Source organism: Gracilinanus agilis, chromosome 2, assembly GCF_016433145.1.
Source record: "Gracilinanus agilis isolate LMUSP501 chromosome 2, AgileGrace, whole genome shotgun sequence".
Taxonomy (NCBI): Eukaryota; Metazoa; Chordata; class Mammalia; order Didelphimorphia; family Didelphidae; genus Gracilinanus; species Gracilinanus agilis.
In genome coordinates, this window is record NC_058131.1 from 499,710,597 (window position 1) to 499,734,704 (window position 24,108).

The 24,108-nt window shown below is 38.3% G+C and overlaps 1 pseudogene; it reads left to right on the forward strand.

Annotated features, from left to right (window-relative positions):
* LOC123234031 overlaps positions 1–12,430 on the forward strand; it is a 24,456-nt pseudogene extending 12,026 nt beyond the window's left edge.
* The last annotated feature ends 11,678 nt before the right edge of the window (positions 12,431–24,108 follow it).

Sequence of the window (24,108 nt, forward strand, 5' to 3'; positions counted from 1 at the left end):
CCAAGAGAAATGTGAGATATGATTAGAAAATGACAAGATTATCTAACGAATCTAGGCTTATGTTTTTGACTTGAGGCAATGAAGGAGGATGAACTCTCCATGGAAAAGTCGAGGGTTGAATAACTATTTGGCTATATGGAAGCCTGGACAGGGTTGGACTGGATAACTTATGCTATTCTAATTTTATGATTCTATGAATCAATTAATCAATCTATAATATCTATAATATAATATCTATAATTCATTCAGGTCCTTGAAGGAATTCCATAGAGGTATAAATGCCCACCTCAATTCACACTTTGCCAATATGTAAATGACCTTTACTAATTGGGGACAAGCACCCCAGTGTAGTAATTGCTTCAGTCAACTAACTAAACTTCCTAGGGGAAAATGAACTGTGGGTGTCAAAAGGAAGGTTGTAATTTGCAGAGAAAGGAGTTAAATATTAGGAGTATTTTTCTCAGTGAAGGGAGGAGGAGATTAGACCTAGCCAGAGTCTCTGCTATCCTGAAACTAGAGCTTCCCCAGATTAATAAAAAAGAACCTAAGGAAATTTCTGGTGTTAATAAATTATTGCAGACTTTGGATAAATGAGTACACAATATGCAAAAAGCCTCTGTATGCTCATCTATTAGTAGAAGCTCCAGATCCAATAGAATTGGACTTAGAAGGGAAAGAAAAATTTTCAGAGTTAAAGAAGGCATTGAAATGAGCTGCAGTCGTGGCCCTGCCCTCTCTGGGTAAGTCTTTTAATCTATTTGATCAAGTGGACCAAAGAATAGCCTTGAGGGTCCTTGCAATAGACATGAGGAGGACAAATACAATCGGTGGTGTTCTTATGTAGGATCCTTCATCCTGTTGGGAGAGGATAGCCAATTTGAGTTCAATTAGTTGTGATTTTGGTAGAAGAAAAGTTGGAAATTAAGTTTGGAAGGAAGTCTATTGTTTAGTGCACCTCACCAAGTTCGCACAACTCTTCACCAAAGAGCTGGGAGGTGGCTCACTGATACTAGGATACTGAGATATGAAACAATTCTATTGGAAAAGGATGATCTAATCCTGGCAACAGATTAAAACTTGAACCCTGCAATGTTTCTATGGGGGACAGGGAAGTGTTATAATAAAATGATACTCCACTCCACTAGATGTAGATGTAGATGGAATATAGAGAGGATGAGATGACACCTCTCTCCTTTATAACAGTTGCCCAGGCAGGATCCTTTAGGTCAATGGATGATATCCCTTCAGGACCCACCTGAGGTTAATTGATATTATTTAATGGGCTCTTTAGCTGGGTAAGATTGGTATCTGACTGAGTCTTTCCCTTCCCAAAGAAGCTTAGAATAACCACTTTAGGAAGATACTTTAAACTTTTGATTGTATTTAACTAAGGAGGATAATGGGATTGGATAGAGGTATTGGGAGACCTTATTTAAAATGATAATGATGAATCTCTAAACCGTAGGCAAGTAAAGGAATTAAGATGATTAGCTTCTCTCTGGTACAGCCTGGCCAGAGCCACGACAGAGTAGACAAACTGCTGTATAATCTTTCAGCTTCTTCTTCACTAAATAGTATGCCTAACCAGTTTGAGATATCCACCCCTTTCCACCCTCTTCTTCTTCTCCTGCCCACTTCCCAGATCCCTCCCAGGCCCTGGGAAACCTAGATAACTAAGATGATTGAATTCCTAATTTCTAGGGGCAGTAGAATCAGAGATGGTGGTCTGGGTACAGGTTGTTGATGGTACAGGAACAAACAGAAGGAGCTTGCAGGGTTGAGTCTGTAAGTCTCAATCCCACAAAGACCAGGATCCACTGATCTCTGGTCTCAGGGACAGAAAGGAACCCCCTGCTAGGGCTGCCAGGGTGGTTTTATCTCCCCTTGGGCCAACTGCCCTCTCCTGTGTCTGCACACCTCTCTGGGAACATTCCGACATCCAACTGATCCACCTGTCAATCACAGTGTGAACTCCTGCCTCCCAGAGATTCAATATAACAGAAGGAAACTCATGAAGAGATTGAACATGATTGCTTAGACATTATTGATTTCCAAACTAAAGCCAGGAAACATTTACAGGAAACACCTGTCCCTGAAGAATGAATGTATTTATAAATGGATCCTCATGAGTGGTAGATGGAAAAAAAGGAGAAATGGTTATGCAATTATTGATGGAGATAAAGCAACTTTAGTAGATGAGGGCTATCACCCCAAACACATTCAGCCAGGTCCTTGAAGAAATTCTAGAGGGGTATAAATGTCCAACCCAACCAACACTTTGCCAATATGCAAATGACCTTTTCTTGATCAGCTCAAACCTGTGAGCTATATACACTAAACCAAACTCTGAAGATACTGGGAGACTGAGGGAGAAAGATATATATTGTCTCAAAATACTCATGGAGAGTACTGCATTAATTTGGAAAAATTTGGAATGAACAAGGAATGAATTCTAGCAAGGGAAAGGAACTAGCACATACTGAGCTGCTAAAAAAAGTACTTGAAAACATATTAGAGTCAGACCAGGCTGTGATTCATGTAAATAAACATCAAAAAGGAAATTCTTTTGAAGTTAGGGCAAATAGATTAGCAGATGAAGAAGCTAGGAGAGCTAGAATTGAGGAAGAGGATGAGGTATCAATGCTGCCTCTCATACCATCCTTGCCTGAAGAAGTAGGAAAGCCAGAGGGAGAGATAGGTAAGATAAAACTATAGGCAGAAAAAAGCAGAAGACAAGCAGATTGTGCTTGAACAGATTATTTCTAGATATGACTTACTAGATAATATTATTCTGATAACAGAACCCACTTTACCTCTAAAATATTGCAGGGAGTAGCCCCAGTATTAAAGATAAATTGGGATTTCCACACTTCATGGCCCCCAGCTTCCAATGGAAGAGTGGAGAGAATGAACCAGTAGTTAAAAAGAAAGCTCACTAAACTGATGCTGGGGTTGGGGTTGGTTGTGGGGTGGGAAGAAGGGACAGGGCAGGATAGGGCATCGGGAGAAGGAGCAGGGGAAGGAGGGTTATCCAGGAGTTGTTCAATAGGAGAGAGGATGTTTTCCATTCAAGTCTTAGGAGAGGGGTCTTCCAGGTCTCTTTCAGTATCTATTTCTCTCGGTAGTTCAGAAATAGGCTTGGAAAAATAAGATATATTTTGGATGGAATCGTATTTTGTCATTGGACCACTTAAGGAGTGCTTAAAATTGTTCAATTGAATTTGAAGGTTGGCTTGCATTTTAGCATGCATTTTCTGTATGATAACTTTTTATGCCATAACATTTAGGAATTGGTAAAGAAAATTCCCTAGCAACATAAGGAGAAGGAGACATTCTGAGAACTTGAAGGTTCCCAATTGAAGGAAAGCAAAAAAGCTTTCTTGTAAAGTACAATCATGATGCTTGGTGTTGTATTTATAAGAGTCAGATTAAAGGAAAAGGAAAAGAATATAATTTTCAATTTCAAGAATCTCTGATCTTATTTTATATTTTATATGATGTTACATGATTTTATTGCTGCTCTCTAGTGATAGAAAAGCAGCCACTGCAGTTCAGCAAAAGGCAAAACTGAGTGCTCAATAATGGCCTCTAGTGGTGAAGTGGCAATGGGGGGGCAGAATACAGGAGGGGCAGTATGGAGAATCTGGTTACAAAGGCAGAGTTGAGGAGGTTTTTTAAGCAAAGATTCTGGGCTGGTTTAAGGCGCAAGGACACCTCTTAGTTGGAATGGGAAGAGGTAGCAAGTAGGAATAGGAAGCAAGCTGGGGTGGGTGAAAAAGGACTTAGTTAGGAGGGAGGACCAGTACCTGCTGCAGGGGCTAGGAACTAATCAGCTGCCCAGTAAGGGAAAAAGGGATCCCCCTGTTCTGAGCTGGGGTTGGGGGCAGGGAGTTTAAAGCTTACCAGTAGCAGCAACAGCAAGCAGCAACAGCAGAAAGAGTTAGCAGGAACAGCCTCTTCAAGGAAGAGACCCAGCTGCCCAGCTCTCCTAGTGGGCAGGTGTAGGCAATGAGTCTGGGAAAGCTCTGAAAGGTTTTCCAGAGGGAGAAGGGAGAAGAGAGATGGGAGAAGGAAAACCACAGCAGGAGAAGAAATTTGGTCCCTTCATGGTCACCAAAAATAGTAGGAGTAAAAATGAATAAATACTCCTAGTGTTTTAAAAAATATATAATTTAATAATAAACAAAAAGAGGAGGAAAAGAAAAGGAAAAGGATTCTTTCAATAAAGTGAGCAAAGAGAGCCAAAAACTCACACCTGCAGCACTTTACCAAAGCAAAGCACAAGCTCCCAAAAAAGAGTCCTACAGTGTGGGTCTCGGCCAAATTTATCTCCCAAGCCCCTGTATGTCAAATGAGGATGTAGCTTAAAAGGATGCTGGGAATGTAGCTCAGATGTGGCAAATTTTCCATGTGCACATTACACACTCTTGTTCTAAATTTATCTTCCCTACAGAAAAAAGCTTTCCTTGTGCAGACATTTCCTTTAGGCTTTCCAGTTCATAAGTTCTAGCCAGAGGACTGGGTTCTTATCCTTTCCTAGAAAGAAGAAAAGCTAACTCCAATTTGGAGAGGCCCATATTAGGTCTTTTTTTTTATTTTATTTTTTTTTTAAACCCTTAACTTCTGTGCATTGACTTATAGATGGAAGAGTGGTAAGGGTAGGCAATGGGGGTCAAGTGACTTGCCCAGGGTCACACAGCTGGGAAGTGTCTGAGGCCGTATTTGAACCTAGGACCTCCCGTCTCTAGGCCTGGCTCTCAATCATATTAGGTCTTATTGCCTACTGATACAGCCATTTGGATTGCAGGGCATGGCTGGACACATCATTCTAGGGTTAAAGAACCCATTGACCACCTCACTTCATGGACAGCTGAGATGTCAGTAGAACAACCTTTGAAAATAACTGTGAAAAAGACTGTAGTGGCTCTGGGAACTTAAGCAAACTGTTGCTTTAAAAGACTGCTAGCCCTACAGCTATCAAGGAGATTGCCTTGAGTCACTCACTCACAGCAGTACATCTGTCCTTTGCACAATAAGCCATAAAGAGCACATCCTGTTTGCATCTTATTAAGGCTCCTATCTGTTCATTAGAGTGATTCTATGGGTGCATACTCCCCAAAACCCACTCCATATAATAGTGGTATATTTGTTTCCTAAGATTCTGCTAGAGGATCATAGATTTCAAACTAGATGGAAGTGATATAATTCAACTCCCTCAATTTAAAATAAATAAACTTAGAAAGGTTAAACAAGTTTATACAAGGAGTAAATAGAAGTCAGGGCAGCTAGGTGGTACAGTGGATAGAATACCCAACCTGGAGTCAGGAAAATGTGAGTTCAAATCCAGCTTCAGCTATGTGATCCTAGGAAAATCTTTTACTCTATTTACCCCTCATCTGTAAATGAGCTGGAGAAGAAAATGGCAAACTACTTCACTCTCTTTCCCAAGAAGTCTCCATAAAGAGTTGGACCTAACTGAAACAATTGAAAAACAACAAAACTGGAATAGATAATATTTGAACTCATGTCCTTTGACTCTGGAGGTAACTCCTTTATCACTAAATGGTACTGCCTCCCAATTATTTGGTTTCCAAGGGCAATGTTAATTGCATCATTTGAAAGTATTTGGAAAAAATAAATGAAGTATTTGTAAGTAAACAATTATCTAAAACCTCCTGAGCTCACTTCACATCCATTCTTTACATTAGTTAGGTATCAGTAGACAAGTCTTTCTCTATAATTCAGGCTCTAGAGTCTAGATCATGATCTTCACTTCTATTTTCATTATTTTCAACAAATATCATTCATCTTAAGAAATTAATTGGTATGGTGCTAGGTATTATGTTGCAAAAACCACATAGTCAAAATTCTAACTCCTTTTAAAAGTTCACTATAGGAAATCTTATCTACCTAGGAACTACTATTATAAGCAACATCCTAAGAGTATATTAAAATTAAGAATCAGGGGCATTAGGTGGCTCAGTGGATTAAGAATCAAGCTCAGAGATGGGAGGCCCTGGTTCAAAATTGACCTCTGAAACTTCCTACCTGTGTGACCCTAGGCAAATTTATCTGAGATTCACAAACAATATGCCCAAGTTTTGAGCACAAGAAACAGCTTTTGACAGAGTTGTTAGTATTGCTTGAAGATTGCCTAGGCCTGCTCTGGCTCCTCTGATTGCTGGACATCAGAGCCATATTCTTAATCTCCTCTAGCTCCCTGGCCTTTTGAGCTTCCTTTAGTTGTCTCTTCAGCTCTGCAATCTCCCTATCCTTTTCAGAGGCCTTTGATTGATTTGGCTCACTATCCCTAGACTCATGGACATATACAGCAGTCTTTCTTAGTTCTTCAATGGGCATGGTCTCCCATTGTGGGTAATGCAACTTGAAATAAGCCTGGATGTGGTTCAGAATGCCCTTTACAAACTGCCTCCTGACATGCTGGATATTATCCTCAGCTGTCATGTCCCTGAAACATAGGATAGTTTTACCTGCCTCTAAGAGCCTGTCCAGGTAAAGGCTGGGGTATTCTTCCTCCCCCTGCCTTAATTTCTCAAAGGACCCCCATGCATTTGATCATCTTGCATGGAGCCTCATCACTTCTGCTAAATCCTCTCTACACCTTTTAAGATTAGCCATGTTTGCATGTGAGGAGAGTTCTAAGTCCTTGTGTTGTTCTGGCCACAAGGCAAGATTGGGGTTGCTTCTTGTCTTGGCTATAAACTTTGCCTTCTCTCTAGGGGTGTATAATTCTGATAGGAGCAATTCCACATCCTCAAATGTTGGGTTGTAAAGTCTCATGGCCCATTTATGTTCTTTTATAGATTTATGGGGATTTGTAGAACTGAGGAAAACTCCTTATCAAGATCTCCAAATCACCCCCTGAGAAAGTTTTGTAGCCTTTAACGTGTATAATGCCCGAGTCAGGTTGTACCACTATCCTATCAGTAATGAGAAGGATAGTTACAGGAGCTCCTTCAGCCCCTGAAACCTGTTGTTCTTCAGTGTTCTTATCCATAGCTTGTTGTTTAATATCAACTCCCCTTTTTTGGTGTGACTGCACTTTCAATAATCTCTAGCTGCATGATTGTCTTTGCATCTAGGTCCTTTCCTTCCCTGATCTGCTTGTTTATCTCAATTAAGGTCTTCATGTGCTCCACTAATTGCTCCAAAACCAGGTTTCTTATTTCTGTTCTCCCAAAGGTAAATGCCAAAACTTTCCTCAATATCATCAGGGCCCCATAGAAAGTTGCAGCCATGGCTATCCCTGATGGCACATATGCCAAAGCATCACCCACTGATATAGTTAACCACATGTAAGTATCATATATTTCTATCATTTGTTTGAAAAATTGGGGAACCGTTATCAGCCAAAAGGTAGCACAAGCCTACCAAATCCCATATATTAGCATCCCAGAGCACCCCAGTGTGACAATGGCCCTGTTGATGAATACTGATCACTTCCCACTCAGGTTCTGAAATAAAATCCTAGGCTGGCTGGCCAAAACTGTTATGTTGATCTTAACAGAGATATTTGGGGAAGCTAAAGAAATGGCCTCATACTAGAAACCTGCAGGACTCACACCTCACACACACACAGGCTTGAGTGAGTAGGGAGGGGTAAGTACTCCTTACTCTCACCCCTCCCACCAAGTGTTAGAAATCAGTTGGAAATGGAGGCAGGACTGATGACCTCTGGCAAGGCTCAGCAAGGCAAATCTCTAATGATGTTCATTTTCTCAACTTATATTCCCCACAAGTTTGACTGAGAGGCAATAGGAGAAGCTTGATGTCTTGTTGTTATCAGGGACAGACGTATCTAACTTGTATGGGCTGGACAGCTGAAGGAAACTTAGCTGAAGTTAGATGTAAGTATCTCCAGAATAATAAACAGGCACTGCTCCCAAAAGATGAAGTTTATACTGATAAAAGAAGTAGGGAAGGCAGGGAAGGGGTTTCAGGGATTTGGATAAGATCTGGGAAGCCCTGAACTGTTAGGTAGAAACTGCCCCTACCCCCAGGAGGGAGTGGCAGACTTTTAGCTAGCTTGCCCTCATGCCTGTAATTATCACTTCAAATATCTAAATATCTAAATAACAATTGTGCTGTTACTAGAAAGGTCTAATTCAGCTAAACAAGTAAACCACTGAGCTGAACCAAGATGGTTCTTGCCCCAGAAGGCCTCCGAAACAATCTCAAAACCGGGGACAGCAAGCAGCGTGATCTGCTCATTTCACCTCCCAGGAATCAACTGTTTAACTGCTTTCAAACTGCCCCATCACCCAGAGTTCTCCAGGGTGGGTCCCCTGGAATTCTAGGTGAGGCTTGACCCTGTATCTTGTAGGAATTCTACCCTGCCATTTTCCATGTTGCACTCTTTAGCACTTTTCTGTTTATTGCATTAAGTTAATATCTCTAATCAATATTTTGTTCCTCAAATATATAGAAAACGGAGTCCAATTTATAAAAATATTGTTCTCCAATTAATAAATGGTCAAAGTATATGAACAAGCAGTTTTCAGATGAAGAAATCATAGCTCTCTATAGCCATTTGAAAGAATGCTCTAAATCCCTCTTGCATGAAGAAATGTGAAGTAGAAACAAAACTGAAATACCACCTCACACTTATCAGATTGATCAATATGAAAGAAAAGGAAAATGATCAATATTTTAGGGGATGTGAGCAAATTGAAACACTAATACATTGTTGATGGAGTTGTGATCTGATCCACCCATTCTGGAAAGCAACTTGGAATTATGTGCAAAAGTTTCTAAATACCCATTGAAATAATAGTACCGTTACTAAATTTTTATCCAAGAAGATTAAACAAAGGAAAAAGGACCCAGTAGTGCACAACATTTTATTGCAGATCTATTTTTGTTAGCAAAGAAATGGAAATTGGGGGGGCTATTATTCAATTGGAGAATGATCAAATAATCAAATTATTATTGTGATGGAACACTATTGTGGTATAAGAAATGATGAGCAGGATAATTTCAGAAAAACCTGGAAAACCTAATTGAATTGATACAATGTCAAGTGAACAGAAACAGAAAAACATTGTACACAGTAACAGCAATATTTCTTGATGAACAAATGCGAATGACCTCAGAATGATTCTCAGCAAGTGACTAGAATGATGTAAATCCCAGGGACTCATCATATAAAATGCCATCCTCCTGCAGAGAAAGGGAGGATATTGTCAAGTAAAACACACTATTTTTCATCTTCTTTCATATTTTTTTGTTTGAGACCTCTTCTATAAAAATTACTAATATAAAAATGTTTTACATGATTGCCTATGAAAAATCTATATCATTTTGGTTACTATCTCAGAGAGAGGGGAGGGTTTGAAAAGAATAAAGAGTAAGGCTGGGAGAGAGGAAGAGGATTTGGAAGTCATTTTTTATGAATGTTTTTTATTTTTTAAATGAATTTTTTTAACTAAAATTTTTTTTTGTGATTTGGGTGGTGTTTTTTTTTTCTTTTTTAAAATATTTTATTTTTTAGAAAAAATTTCCATGGTTACATGATTCATGTTTTTACTTTCCCCTTCACCATCCCTTTCCCCACCTCCCCCACCCCATAGCCAACGCGCATTTCCACTAGTTTTAACATGTGTCATCAATTATTTCCCTATTATTGATAGTTGCATTGTTATGGTCATTTCCAGTCTAAATCCCCAATTATGTCTGCATCAACCTATGTGTTCAAACAGTTGTTTTTCTTCTGTGTTTCCACTCCTGGAGCTCTTCTCTGAATGCGGGTAGCTTTCTTTTCCATAAATCCCTCAGAATTATCCTGGGTCATTGCATTGCTGCTAGTACACAAGTCCATTACATTAAAATGAATTTTTTAAATGAATGTTTCAAAATATTTTATATTTTTTAAAAAATGGGTAATAAATAAAATATTTTAAAAGGAGTTTTCAAAGATGTTATAAAAACTACATTTGATATGAAATTTTTGAGAAAACTGGAAAGACTGGAGAAATGAGGGCTACTCAAATTCTTTACATTATATTCCACAATAAATTCAAATCTAAAACATGACCTGAATATTACAAATTTTTATATTGTTAAAGTAATTAGAAAGAGACAACATATAAGCTTCATGGCTATGAGTAAAAGATGTATTCTTAGTGAAACAAAAAATTAGAAAAAATAGATATTGATTATATTAACATCCACAATTTAATACATTTATATTATATATGTATATAATGCATAATACATTAAAACATCCACATTTAATACAAATAGTATGAGAAGGAAAGAAGTAACATGAGGGAAAACAACTTTGCATCAGAATTATTGGATCATGGATCAGATCAAATCATTTGCATCAAATTTTTGAATCATTGGATCAAGAATAATAGACAATCATACTAGAAAGCTTTCTGAATGGACGTAAATCATGTCACCAAAATGTCAGTATCTTTTGACTCAGAGATTTCTCTATGAGACATATTCCAAGTAGGTCATTAATTAAAAGAATGTTCTTATATGCACCTAAATATTTAGAGCAGCATCTTTTGGAATATCATAGAACTATAAACAAAGCAAATTCCCACTGACTGGGGAATGGTTAAGTATTCTGTGGTACATGAATATAATGGTATATTAATTTTCAGTAAGAAACAGCAAATCTAAATAAAGCATGGCAAGAGTTGGCATAGCCTGATGCAAAATGAAGTAAGCAGAGCCACAAAAACTATATACATAATAACTAGAATAATGTAAGCTATGTCATAATTACTGTTAATAATGAATCCCCTGGGCTGATATCAATATCTATATTTAATAAGATTATAACATTGATTACTATAATGAAAGGACTCATTATATTCATGAGTATGAAAGAACCAACTGCCTCACCAAAAAATAAATATAATTAAAAGAAATGCTTCAAAATCACAAAGAACAAACATGGCCCAAAAGAAGAGATAAGTGAAGACATTCCCACTCTATACTTGCACATACACATATACATGTGCACATATACTCACTTACACTAACTGCTTTGCAGAGGTGGAAAGGTGCAAGTAGGTGGAATATTCATATTTTTCATTGAATTGATCTTATGCTAATTTTTTCCTCCTTTTTCTTATTTTTATTATAAATCATCCCAAAATTTGTCATAGATGTTTGTACTTGTTCAAAGAACCTCTTGTTTTGTTGTGTTATGGGCACCAGGACCACACTTGTATCTATTAGCGCTCTTTGGCTACCATGTTTTCAGGGCACATCTGTCCTTGATATTTACTTCACTTTTCACACTCAAGCCATCTGGTAGTCATATACTGTGCCCTACTATAATAGTACTTAAGAAATGATTGTTGACTGACTATATCTATGACTTTTGGTACATTCAAGGCACTTGTGATCTAAAATACTCTGTAATCTCCGTGCCCATGATTTAAATCCATGTAGTATTACTAGGAAAATGTGCACACATGAACATATGCTTATGTATAAATGTAGAAGCATACAAATATGTCTGGTACAGGAGGGAGTAACACTGAAAGCACTTTCCCCTTTATGACTTGACAAAAAGCACTGGAACTGGAACTAGATCCCCTCACCTTCCACTACTGCTTTTCCCTTCATTTCCTCTGTGGCTATCTAGGTGAAAAAGTATAAGAAAATGCAGCATCTGACAGAGCCTTCTAATTGGACCCAGCTGGGCCAGGAGCACTCTATTCCCTTGAGCAAGGACCAGTTGCTGGGATGTCTCTCCCAGGAGTTTCACTGAAGTCTCTCTGAAGAATCTGCTTTCCCTGAGTTTGCACTTCAAGCTGAATTCTACACTGCGTGCAAGTGCAAGTACATCCTAACCCAGATGCAAGCATAGTACTCCCCCATCCGCCAGAATTCTGCTACTCTCCACCAGCCAATGCTGACTGATCACCAGCATCGGGACAAAGAACTGGAACTGCTCAGGGCTCTGGAGCCCCCATTAGACCACAAAATCTTACTGCCTTCTGTAGTTAAGGTGAAGACCAACCTGAAAGAGTTCTCTTTGATGTGGTCTGGGCCCTGGGTCAGCACAAGGGGATAATCTCCCCCAGTGCATGGGGGTACCTGGGCTTCTTCACTAAGCTGCCAGAAGAAAGGCACTATTTTTGGTGGTTAGGGCACCAAGCAACAAACAGGGTCCCCTGGTGCCCAAGAGTCTCAAGGATGCATCCCTGAAAAGCCTGCAGTACTTATTGCTAGGGATGAAGACACGGACTTCCAGACTTCAGTTGACTCTGCTCCAATGCTATGGTCCTGGTGTTGGGGCTGGTGGCTTTCATCAAGGTGGGGATGGTGGCTACTTCCTGATGTTGTATCCCCATCCTTAACTTGCCCATTTCTATAAGTACTCTTCTTCACTAAGCCATTCGCTTGATGTTTCCTTATTTTTTTTTAATTTTAATTTATTTTTTGTTCCATTATAATGCCCAGGTAATTCCTTCTCTCTCCCCTCCACCCTTAGAAAAGGTATCATCTGACAAAAGGATATACATATATGTGTATGTGTGTGTGTGTGTGTGTGTGTGTGTGTGTGTGTGTATGAAACTATGTCTAACATTTCTATTTATTAGTTCTTTTTTTTAGAGTTGGATATACACCATTCTTAAAACAATATTTCTGTTGCTGTATTGAAATACTGATCCTAGAAGGGATGGTGGTGATGATGTTGAAATACCAAGGTTGATTTGGTTCCTCAGTACCTCTCAGAGAAGGAGGTCTGTGAGCCTGCTTCACTGTGACCAGTGAACTACCTACCAGACCAGGTTTTGAAAAACAAGAACAGGGTTTTATTCGTGGGAAAGAGGGTATTAGAAAGGGAGGATTAAGGAATTAAGATCCCTACTTCTAAAGGGCTTCTCACTAACCACCCACCTTCCTGAAATCTCCTCAGGGAGATTTCTTCTTTTTCTTCATGCTCCCTAGGCCCTCACTTGTCTGTCTCGATCCCAATGGCTGACTAGCTATACCTGCCACTACTTAATCCTCTCACATTGATTTGTAGGATGTAGTAGGTCTTCAGAGATTTCTAGGAACAAACTCAGGATGGTTGGTTCCACTCTAGCAGGGCCAGGCCAGAGTTTGGCTCGGCCCTCACAAATTCTGTAGTTTGGCACAAGTTAGCTGATCACAAATCTTCTTAGTAGCCAGGAATACTATCAGCATACAGGAATGGTTTTAATTTTCTTTGAAGAAGGGTTTTTTCTTCAGTCAGGATCAACAGAGGTTACGTCTATTCAGCTCCAGGGTACAGGAAGTCAAAAACTCCTCAGCTCCAGAGACAGGAAGCTCAAGAGCTCCTATCAGCTTGAAAGACAGGAAGTCCAAGAGCCCCCCAGCAACTGTTGGTGTTCACTCTTTATCCCTTCTCTGTATTCCAGAACTCTTGTTCCTTTGTTCCTGGCATGTGGCTGGTTCTCTCTTTGCAAAATCTCTCTCTTTCACATGTTGCAACCCATTTCTGGTCTTCCCTTATTAGAGTATATCATGGTCTTTTGGTTCTGCTTGTTTAACTCTCTATAATTTCAGGTAGGTCTTTCCTTCTTTGGTTGTTTTTGTTTGTTTATTTGTTTTGTTTTCAGAAAATTAGCCTGTTCCTTATTTTTTATCCTGTAGTAGTATTTCCTTATCAAAAAAAGTTGGTTGAACTTATATGGTCTGTATATTTCATGCACTCTACTCTTGCATCATGGTCATTTCACAGAATCTATCCAATGATCAATCATTTTTACTTACATATGATAATTAATGACCTTTTTTTTTAAGTATTGCTCTATGAAGTGAAAATTGTTCCAAAATTATTTCTGTGAATTTTTAACCTCCTTATCCTGTAGAAGATCTATCAACCCTCTTCCTCCTTTTGATGAGGGAATATTAAACTTTTTAGAGCTTCCTTGGGAATGATTTTCTCTGTGTTTCTTTAGTAGAGTACACTATCAAGTGTTTGAACGTGATCAAGACCCATTGTCTGTCATACTAATGTCCCAAAAGTATATGCTAAGACTAGTATTGCATAGATTTTAATTGTACTCATTGGATTCTTCCTATTAAACTTTTACTTCAGGATACTAGTCAATCTCTTTAATTTTTATAATCTTATTTTTTCCCTTGATAAACTTATGTCTTGCCTGAAAAAGATTTGTAAGTATTACCTTCCTCCATTGGTTCTATTTGGTCTCAGAATTCAAGGTCAAAGTCATTAGTTTCTATTCTTTTTCCACTAGGGATTACAAATAATATTTTGAAAATGTGGAAACTTTCCAAGAGATCAAGTAAATGTTTTATATAACTGGTAAAGGAAACCACATAATTATATGATTTTAATTAATATCAAGAAATTAATTAATTTCAAATTCATTGACATCAAGAAATTAATATGTGCAATGCAGGGTTGCTGCAAGAATCCCTTGCATTTGCAAAACTACCAGAAGCAACCCTGACAGTTAGGGAGAAACGGAATGTTGACCCAGCCAGCCAGTTGTCTCACGGCAAAAAACTGTTGGAGCCTGGGACTATAAATATCCCTGGAGTACCATCCTGTGGGGCTGATTTCCTTTGACCTGACCCAGACATCCTGCTATCTCCTGTATCTCCCCATTGGGCCCTGGGAGGAGGGAAATTTGGGGGGAGGAAAAAGTGGGAAATTAGTTTCCTTAGGCAGGCAGGGACAACCTTGAACCAAACCATCACCCTCATCTGTTAATCTGCTCAACCCTTCTACTTCGGGCAGTAAAATTTATCCCTGGCTGAGGGGCTGGTTCCCTCAGCCAGACCCTACCTTCTGTGACCTTCCCCCACCACTGGCTTCACCCTTAACAATTAGTTCCCCTGACCTTAACCCTCTTCCCTCAGCTTACCCTTGGCTTAATTAACCCTTGGCCTTTATTCAAAGAGCTTCTGTTGATTTATTATACTATCGACTAGGGACAAGGTTGAAGGGGAAAAAATAACTTTACTTTGTTCCTGAAGGCTAAACCAGGCATCCATCTTGGCCAGGAAGGGAATCAGGTTCACTGCCTGTGGGCTTGAAGTTTCTCTCCAGAAGGGAGGGGCTTCTTACTCTTCCCCTCAAGGGAGGCAGATTAAAACATTTCAGATAGACCTACACAATCTCTGGCTGACCCAAATCATCCTGTACAAAGTTATAGTCTCCCTGTTTAGAAGACCCAGCTGATACCACCCAGGCCCTCAAATTACAAGCCCTCCTATTCCCTATTTAGCCTCCATTTATTCCTTTATAACATATGACATTTTAAAAATATAATTGGCATTTTGATAAGTTGGTTCAATCTTAAAATCATTCATGACTAGCATTATTGTTGTAATAATTTTATTATTAGTACTTTGGAAATTTGTAACAAGTATAACTTTGCAATGAGTTCAGGTTCTTTTGGGTTTTTTTCTTCAGTTTGAACTAACTGCAATTTCCACTTTTACTTTATCTTATAAGGGATTTAATTAAATAAATTAATATTAAATTAAATACATTGATAATTTTTTTTATGTTTGTCTAAGTCCCTTACATATTTTATAGTAAAAGACTTGCCTACAATTGGTAAATTTTGTTTCACATTTTGTTATGATATTATATTTATATATTTATATTTATATAAAAGCATTCATAGTTCACATACACTTGTGGCTTGACAACTGTATTATTTTCATTCAAATATTTCTAGGAGGTGGCTTATGGGTAATTTTTTTCTATTATAACCTGTTCTCTTATTATAATTATTTTTCAGTCATTTCAGTTGTGCCCAATTCTTTGTGACTGCCCCTTTTAAACCTCAAAAATTACTATAAAACAGTAATGTATAAAACAAAATTAGATTTCTAAAACCATAGAATTATAAGGTGGCCTATTGATAACTATCATAAAGAATCCTGGAATTCTTGGAATCTTTGATTACAAGACAGTATATTAAATGATACTGTCTTGTGTCCTAGTACCACAAGAGGGAGCTGCTAGATGGTGCAGTGGATAGAGCACTGAGCTTAGAATAAGGAACGTTCATCTCCCTAAATTCAAATCCAGTTTCACATACTTAGTAGTTTTGTGACCCTGGGCAAGTCACTTAACCCTGTTTGCCTTAGTTCTTCATCCATTAAAAGAACTGGAGAAGAGAATGATGAAATCTTATGTATATAAAATTATGAGTAAAAAAAAATAAACTCATAAAAGGTCCTTGAATAACTAGCAAGGCTCAGTTAAAGTGATTTATGACCCACAAGTCTGTGGGACAATGCAGCAATATTGCACTCATCCAATGGCAGCCAGGACTACAGAAAATTGTCATACTATAAGAGAGATGGGACTAGATTCTGAGGTAAAAGGGGAATATGTGATTCCCTGGTGTGATTTTATCTTAAATCTCATGGATAGGGGAGCCAAAATGAAAGCCAATACTTGTAGCAGTTCTGGCACAGGGGAGACCAGCATCTGAAGTTGTCAAAAAGCTGCTTCCTCGAACCTCAAATAAGTCCTCTGTCTTGGCACAGATTCTCATCAATCCCACAGGGATGGCTGGTCTCCTTGACCTCATGCTTTTTGGCACTAAGCAGTAGCTCTTTTGTGATCCCTTATTCTGGAATCAGGCATGATTATTAATAAAAGTCCCATAATATTTCAAAATTAATGGCAAGTTTCCATAGTCTAAAGCTTTTGGGTATGCATTGGTATTAGGGCTAATAGATATTGTAAACATATCCTTCAAAATCAAAAACATTAATACAGATTCCATGTACTTCAAGTACAAAAAATAAGAAGAAAATGTTTAAATATCCTATTGAAAATAAAAAGAAAAACAATAATAAAAAATTCAAGAATTCAACGTGTAGCACTACTTCAACAATGAATATTAAGCTCATCCTTTCTCCTCTCTTATCTTTTTGGAATTCCTTTCAAAAATGAGTTTGTCCATAGGTTGTTTCATTTTGTTCTTTAATTGATTTTGTATTGTGTAATTTCAAAAAGATAAGTTTTCTCTTCCCCTTTCCAAATGTATTTGAGTAAGTATATGAACATTAATTAGGGCTCTTGAGTTAACTTCCTTCCCTTTCTTAAACTTTGTTTTAAATGTTGAGTTTCCTTTAAAGTCTTTCCAAAGTCCTGGTTTCCTCAACAAAAATGTTTAGGAATTATCTAGTCCAGTAGTTCCCAAACTTTTTTGACCTACTACCCCCTTTCCAGAAAAAATATATTTTTTAAATTTTAATAGCAATTAATAGGAAAGATAAATGCACTTGTGGCAATCACCACTTCCCTGGATCACTGCAGCACCCACCAGGGGCGGTGGTGCCCACTTTGGGAATTACTGATCTAGTCTGTAAACAGTAGGTTTTATTTTGCCTAATGGGGTTATACTCAACTTTTCAGAATCTTATTCTCAGTCAAAAAAGTTTTCCTTCACTGTATCATATTTCAACATTTTCTTTCCTTCCTTATAGGTGAACTACACTCCTGAGAAGTGACTGGGGTTCCAAAATATGTGATTTGTCCTTTTTTCTCCATTCTTTAACATGGAAGTTCAAAAGCTCGTCAATCACATTTCTGGAAGTGTTGTAGACTTTTTCCCCAGGCATGATGCCTGGATTCTATTAATTTCTGCTTTGTCCTCCAGTTTTAGTATGTCTGGATAAGTTTCTTTCATAATTTCTCCAGATTTATCTTGCTTCTGTCTAGTTACACATGCCAGAAATATTCAATACTCCTTCCACCTACTGAAATCCTCTACTTCAGGACCAGCTAAATCCCTTTAAAGATTCTCTGCCTCCCCGCCATCCCAACCTTAATATCTCTCATGTTTCTCAGACTTCCCTGTCCCTCTAAGTATTTGTATACAGGTCTTACTTCTCCCTCCTGCAAAATTAGAAATTATTTGATGGAAGGGAATTTGCTCTTCATTTTGTATTCCTGGCATGGTGCTATACATAGAGTGGACCTGTTTGTTGAACTCAAATGTCACTTTAATCTATAATAGCATTCTAAAACTTTAAAAAGGAGCCCCCTCAATATGCTGGAGATTTTCCTCCAGATAATTTGACATCATGTGGGTAACAATGAAGCATGTAACTCTGTCATCTTGCTCTTGCAAGTTCAGAGTTCAGACTCATCTAACAGTCATACACTCTTTGATTATATCAGATACCAATGTTATTACGTAATTCTTTGTTCTTAATGTGCTGATTCACATTTACCACTGGTCTTTCTACTGAATTTTGGGTTCTTACACAAACAATATATCCAATTAAATTTGAAGAGGTAGTACAAATACTGATTAAACAATGTTTTACATTTAATGAATTAATGCTTATTTATTATAATAGTCCATTTAAAATCTCTAACAGAGTATAAATACAGATGGAAATATATGATTTATCACTTTTTTATTTGGGTGTATGATTTGGGGTATTGGTTTTATAAGATTATTCACTTATAAAAATGAATAATATGTAAATATATGTTGTGTGTTAATACATGTATAACTCAGATTGAATTACCTGTTGAGTCTAGGAAGGGGGAAGGAAAAAAGGAGGGGAACAACACGAATCATATAACTTCAGAAAACTTTTATGGAAATTTGTTATTAAATAAAACAAAGTTAAAACATTAGGAAAAATAAAACCATAGCTCCCTGGGAAAAATAATAAAATAAAATCTCTAGCAGCATTTTAAACATATAAAAAATTGTATAACTTGTTCTACTAGTACAAAAATAAGTTAATTATCTTCTTAGTGCAATTAATTTATCCTATTGAGTAAATTTGGTAATCTGGTCCTATAACTGCCTTAGTCATGATTCTGTGTGTGTGAATTCAATATAAAATTGTATTCCTCTTTTCTTTTAAAAAGGAAAGCTTTACTGGAAAGACCTCTAGGAATTGATGAAAAGTGAGAGGAGCAGAGCCAGAAGAACATTGTACACAGAGACAGATATACTATGGTAAAATCGAATGTAATGGACTTCTGTACTAGCAGCAATGCAATGACACAGGACAGTTCTGAAGGATTTACGGTAAAGAACACTACCCACATTCAGAGGAAGGACTGCAGGAGAGGAAACATATAAGAAAAACAATTGCTTGAACACATGGGTTGGGGTGGACATGATTGGGGATATAGACTCGAAACTACCACACCAATGTGACTACCAACAATTTGGAAATAGGTCTTGATCAATGACACATGATAAAACAGTGGAAATGGGCAAAATGGGAAATGGGAAAAACTAGTCGGCATGGGTGGGGGGGGTGATGCGGGGGGTGAAGGGGAAAGTAGGAGCATGAATCATGTAACCATGTTAAAAACGAATATTAATAAATGTTTTTAAAAAATAAATAAATAAAATAAAAAGGAAAGCTTTGAAAATCCATCTGGCTCTCAGACCCAACTTTTGATTAGGCTAGCATGTGTACTATGGGAGCTTCATGGCTCCCTGGCCTTCAGAAGAATGGCTTCTGACCTGGTCTGAGCTCATGTCTGTCCAGCCAGTGTAATAAGGGAATAAAGCAAGAGGATGGGCTGTGTGGGTCCCTAAGTCAGTAAGTGGGAAATAAGGGTGCAATAGTGGAGGTAGTAGATTGAGGTGGTAGGAGAAATGTAAGGGAATGGCTGAGTTTAGGGAAATATAGGACGATGAAGTATAAAGAGCGGCAAGGGAGGAGGATGAAGTAGTTGGGCAGGCAGCTGCAACAGGGAGACACAGACTGGGTACACAGGCTTGAGACAGAGGACACTGAAGGGAAACAGGCTGAACCCTTCCAGGTAGGAAGGGCACTTCTACAGACAAAGATTAGGGCCAGTCACAAATGGTTTGAAACTAACTAGAGGGCTTTCTAGTCAGTTTCTCAGCTTCACAAAGGAAGTGTCCCAAGGCTCTTTCTTGTCTGTGAAATAGACGGGCTTCTCAGAGGAAGTATAGAGATCACCACTTCCTCCAAGATGGATGCCTCCAACTCCCCTCAGGAACCAAAGAGAAACTATTCCTTTCTCTCCTTATCCCTCTTTTATCATTCAACCAACGATTTAGCAAAAGGTTTGATTAAATGACAACAGGGTTTATTAAGTTTCAGGGTTGATTATAAAGGACAGAGGGATGCAAGGTTTCTCTAACAACCACCTAGGAAGAAGCTTCAGGTGGGGAAGGGACACAGGAATGGGAGACTGAGAAAGGGCCTGCCCTCACTCAGTCCTGGGAGGTTTTGTTGCCTTTAAGGTTAGGGAGGTTACACACAATGAATCAGGAGATAATTTGTATCAAGGGTAAGCCCCACTTGACTATGAGGAAAACCTTAAGTCTTCAAAGTTTGATTGCTACCACCCAAACCCACCCTTCTCCCAAAACCCACAGGAAATTAGGAAAGGAAATGGTGATTGGAATAGGGAAGGTCAGGGAGATCCAGAGGAATTAGCTAAGCTACAAAGTCTCAAGAGAAAAGGCACAGAAACAAGGAATCAAGGCCAGATTTCAGCCCCAAGACTGAGCTCAGTTGACCCTTCTGCTCTGACCGATCCTCCAGGATCAGCTGCGTCTAGTCACGGTTCTAAACCCTCTCAACTGTGAGAAATTCTGCAGTTAGCCTTTTGCAGGGTTGTTTGCACCTTTGCACTACACCAGGGAGACTCAGCAGGAGAAACATCATTGTGGTTATAAATTTCGGAGGGAGGAAGCTGGCAAATGGAGACATGAGATGAATGGCAAAATCAGATTCACTAGATTACCAGCCATGTGATTATGTGCCTTCTCACTCTCCAAAGCACTTTCACTATCTAATAAATAATTATAAGTTAACATACAATCTCTAGAGATTTTAATCCGAATAATTTGGTGACACAAAATGGGAGTCTGAACTCCTTCTCTTCCATTTTTCTAATTTTTTGTCTCATAGAGTAGAATTCCCTTCTCCCCCCCCCCCCCCCCGGTAAATCCCAGGTTCCTGAGAAAGTGAAATTGTCCAGGAGAAACTTTGGGCAAGAAGACCATTTTCCATGTATTTGCTAGTTATCTCTCTCTCTCTCTCTCTCCGTCTCTCTCTCTCTCTCTCTCTCTTTTATTTTTTAGAAAAATTTTTTCCATGGTTCCATGATTCATGTTCTTACTCTTCCCTCCACCTAACCCCTCACCCCCACCCCAGTAGCCGACCCAAATTTCCACTGGTTTCTTCATGTGTCATCAATCAAAACTTGTTTCCATATTATTGATAATTGCAGTAGGGTGGTCGTTTAAAGTCTACATCCCAAATCATGTCTGCATCAACCCATGTGTTCAAGCAGTTGTTTTCCTTCTGTGTTTCCACTCCTGTAGTTCTTCCTCTGAATGTGGGTAGCATTCTTTTCCATAAATCCCTCAGAATTGTCCTGGATCATTGCATTGCTGCTAGTAAAAAAGTCCATTACATTCAATTTTACCACAGTGTATCAGTCTCTGTGTGCAATGGTTCTTCTCCTTTCTCTCTGCATCAATTCCTGGAGGTCATTCCAGTTCACATGGAATTCCTCCAGTTTATTATTCCTTTGAGCACAATAGTATTCCATCACCAACAGATACCACAATTTGTTCAGCCATTCCCCAATTGAAGGGCATACCCTAGTTTTCCAGTTTTTTTGCCACTACAAAGAGCGCAGCTATAAATATTTTTGTACATGTCTTTTTCTTTATGATCTCTTTGGGATACAAACCCAGCAATGGTATGGCTGGATCAAAGGGCAGGCAATCTTTTAGCACTCTTTAGGCATACTTCCAAATTGCCACCCAGAAAGGTTCGATCAGTTCACAACTCCACCAACAATGCATTAATGTCCCAATTTTGCCACATCCCCTCCAATATTTATTGCTCTCCCCTGCTGTCATTTTGGCCATTCTGCTAGGTGTGATGTGTTTTGTTTTGCATTTTTGATTTGCATGTTTTGATTTGCATTTCTCTAATTACTAAAGATTTAGAACACTTTCTCATGTGCTTATTGATAGTTTTGATTTCTTTATCTGACAATTACTTATTTTGTGCCATACCTATCAAACTACCAAGAAACTTTTTTTACAGAATTAGAAAAAGCTATGACAAAGTTCATTTGGAAGAAAAAAATATCAAGAATATCAAGGGAAATAATGAAAAAATGTGAAGGAAGGTGGCCTAGCAGTACTAGATATTAAGCTATACTATAAAGCAGTGGTCATCAAAACAATATGGTACTGGCTAAGAGACAGAAGGGAGGATCAGTGGAATAGACTTGTGTTGTGACCTCAGCAAGACAGTCTATGATAAACCCAAAGAGCCCAACTTTTAGGACATGAATCCACTATTTGACAAAAACTGCTGGGAAAATTGGAAAACAATATGGGAGATTAGGTTTAGATCAACATCTCACCCCCTACACCAAGATAAATTCAGAATGAGTGAATAACTTAAATATAAAGAAGGAAACTATAAGTAAATTAGGTGAACACAGAATAGTATACTTGTCAGATCTCTGGGAAAGGAAAGATTTTAAAACCAAGCAAGAGTTAGAAAAAATTACAAAATGTAAAATAAATAATTTATTACATTAAATTAAAAAGGTTTTGTACAAACAAAAACAATGCAACTAAAATTAGAAGGGGAACAACAAACTGGGAAAAAATATAACAAAAAACTCTGACAAAGGTCTAATTACTCAAATATACAAAGAGCTAAATCAATTGTACAAAAAAAATCAAGCCATTCCCCAATTGATAAATGGGCAAGGGACATGAATAGGCATTTTCAGATAAAGAAATGCCTCTCTTTTTGATCGGGGAATGTTACAAAAATAGCCTGGGAGAATAGCAAAGTTAGCAAGACATTGAAATTAGATAAGTGAAAGGTGTTAGTCTTGTCTAGTCTTAGTTAAAGATTCAGGAGCAAGAAAATGAATGACCTTCACTTTTCTCTCCACCTTTCCTTAAAATTTAATAGTTCTTAGGTGTTGACACAGAACCATGTTGCCTCTAGGAGGGGTCTCAGGTGGAGACTCAGTTTCTAACCTAATTTTTTCCTTTGGTTTGGGGGAGAGGGGTCTTGATTTGAAAATGGGCAGCACTCATAGTACCCTTAGGGGGTCAATTTATAGGAAAAATACTATCCCAACTGGAACCTCTTTATGAAAACTGCTTCTCTTATGGGAAAATCAATTGATTGCCAATAGAGCCAAGAATGATTAGAAAAGAGGCCACTAGCCTTTGTTTAAAATGGTATGACTATAACTACCACAACTGGGGAACCCATTTGGCGCCATGTTGTGTCTTTTGACTTTAAGATATTAAAAGAGTTAAAATTAGCTATTGAAATAAAAACCCCAAAGAATTAGATTATTAGTACATTTGGGCCACATTCCTTGATGAATTTAGTAAGGTTCTACCAAAAAGCCAAATTTTTAAGTATTCCATTGCTTTTTCATGTCCTTCTCTCTTTTCAGGGACCCTCCCTAAAGTTTCCTTTCCTCTCTCCTACTCATTCTTTTCACTCACATCCAAACCCACTCTGTATTTCCTTCCACAATTCTGGCCTTCACTTCACCCCAACCAACCCCATCCTGAGGCTCTCACCATCTGTAGACCTTTCATATCTATCCCACTTACTGAAGCCCTAGTCATTTCCATTTTTCCCTTCCTCCAGGTGAGACCAATCCTCTTTGACCACACCTTCATTTTACTCATGCTCCTCCCTCCCCACCCACTAGATGTACCCCTCTTCCACTTCCTCACTCTGTTCCCACTTCAACTTCCCTGCCCATTCTATGCACTCTCCCAGAGAACCCTCTTCACCTTCTCTAATCTCCACATAGCCTTTAGACTTAATAGTGGAAACCAATGATTTCCCTAAGGGCATGTTTCCTCTGAGGGAAGTTGTCTCATGTGACCATATTGCTGACATAACGAATTTATGTCCCATTCTCTCCCTTAGATCTCAACATGTGGGTAAAGGACACTCCCACCTTTGATGAAGATTTGAGGCCATTTTTCAGAGTATTAATTTAAGCTAGAGTGACGTCATGAATCAAATGTATGTCTTATTAACTGAGTGAGAAAAAGAGGCAAATTTTGAGACCACTAATAATTCCCTAAATGAAGATAAAAA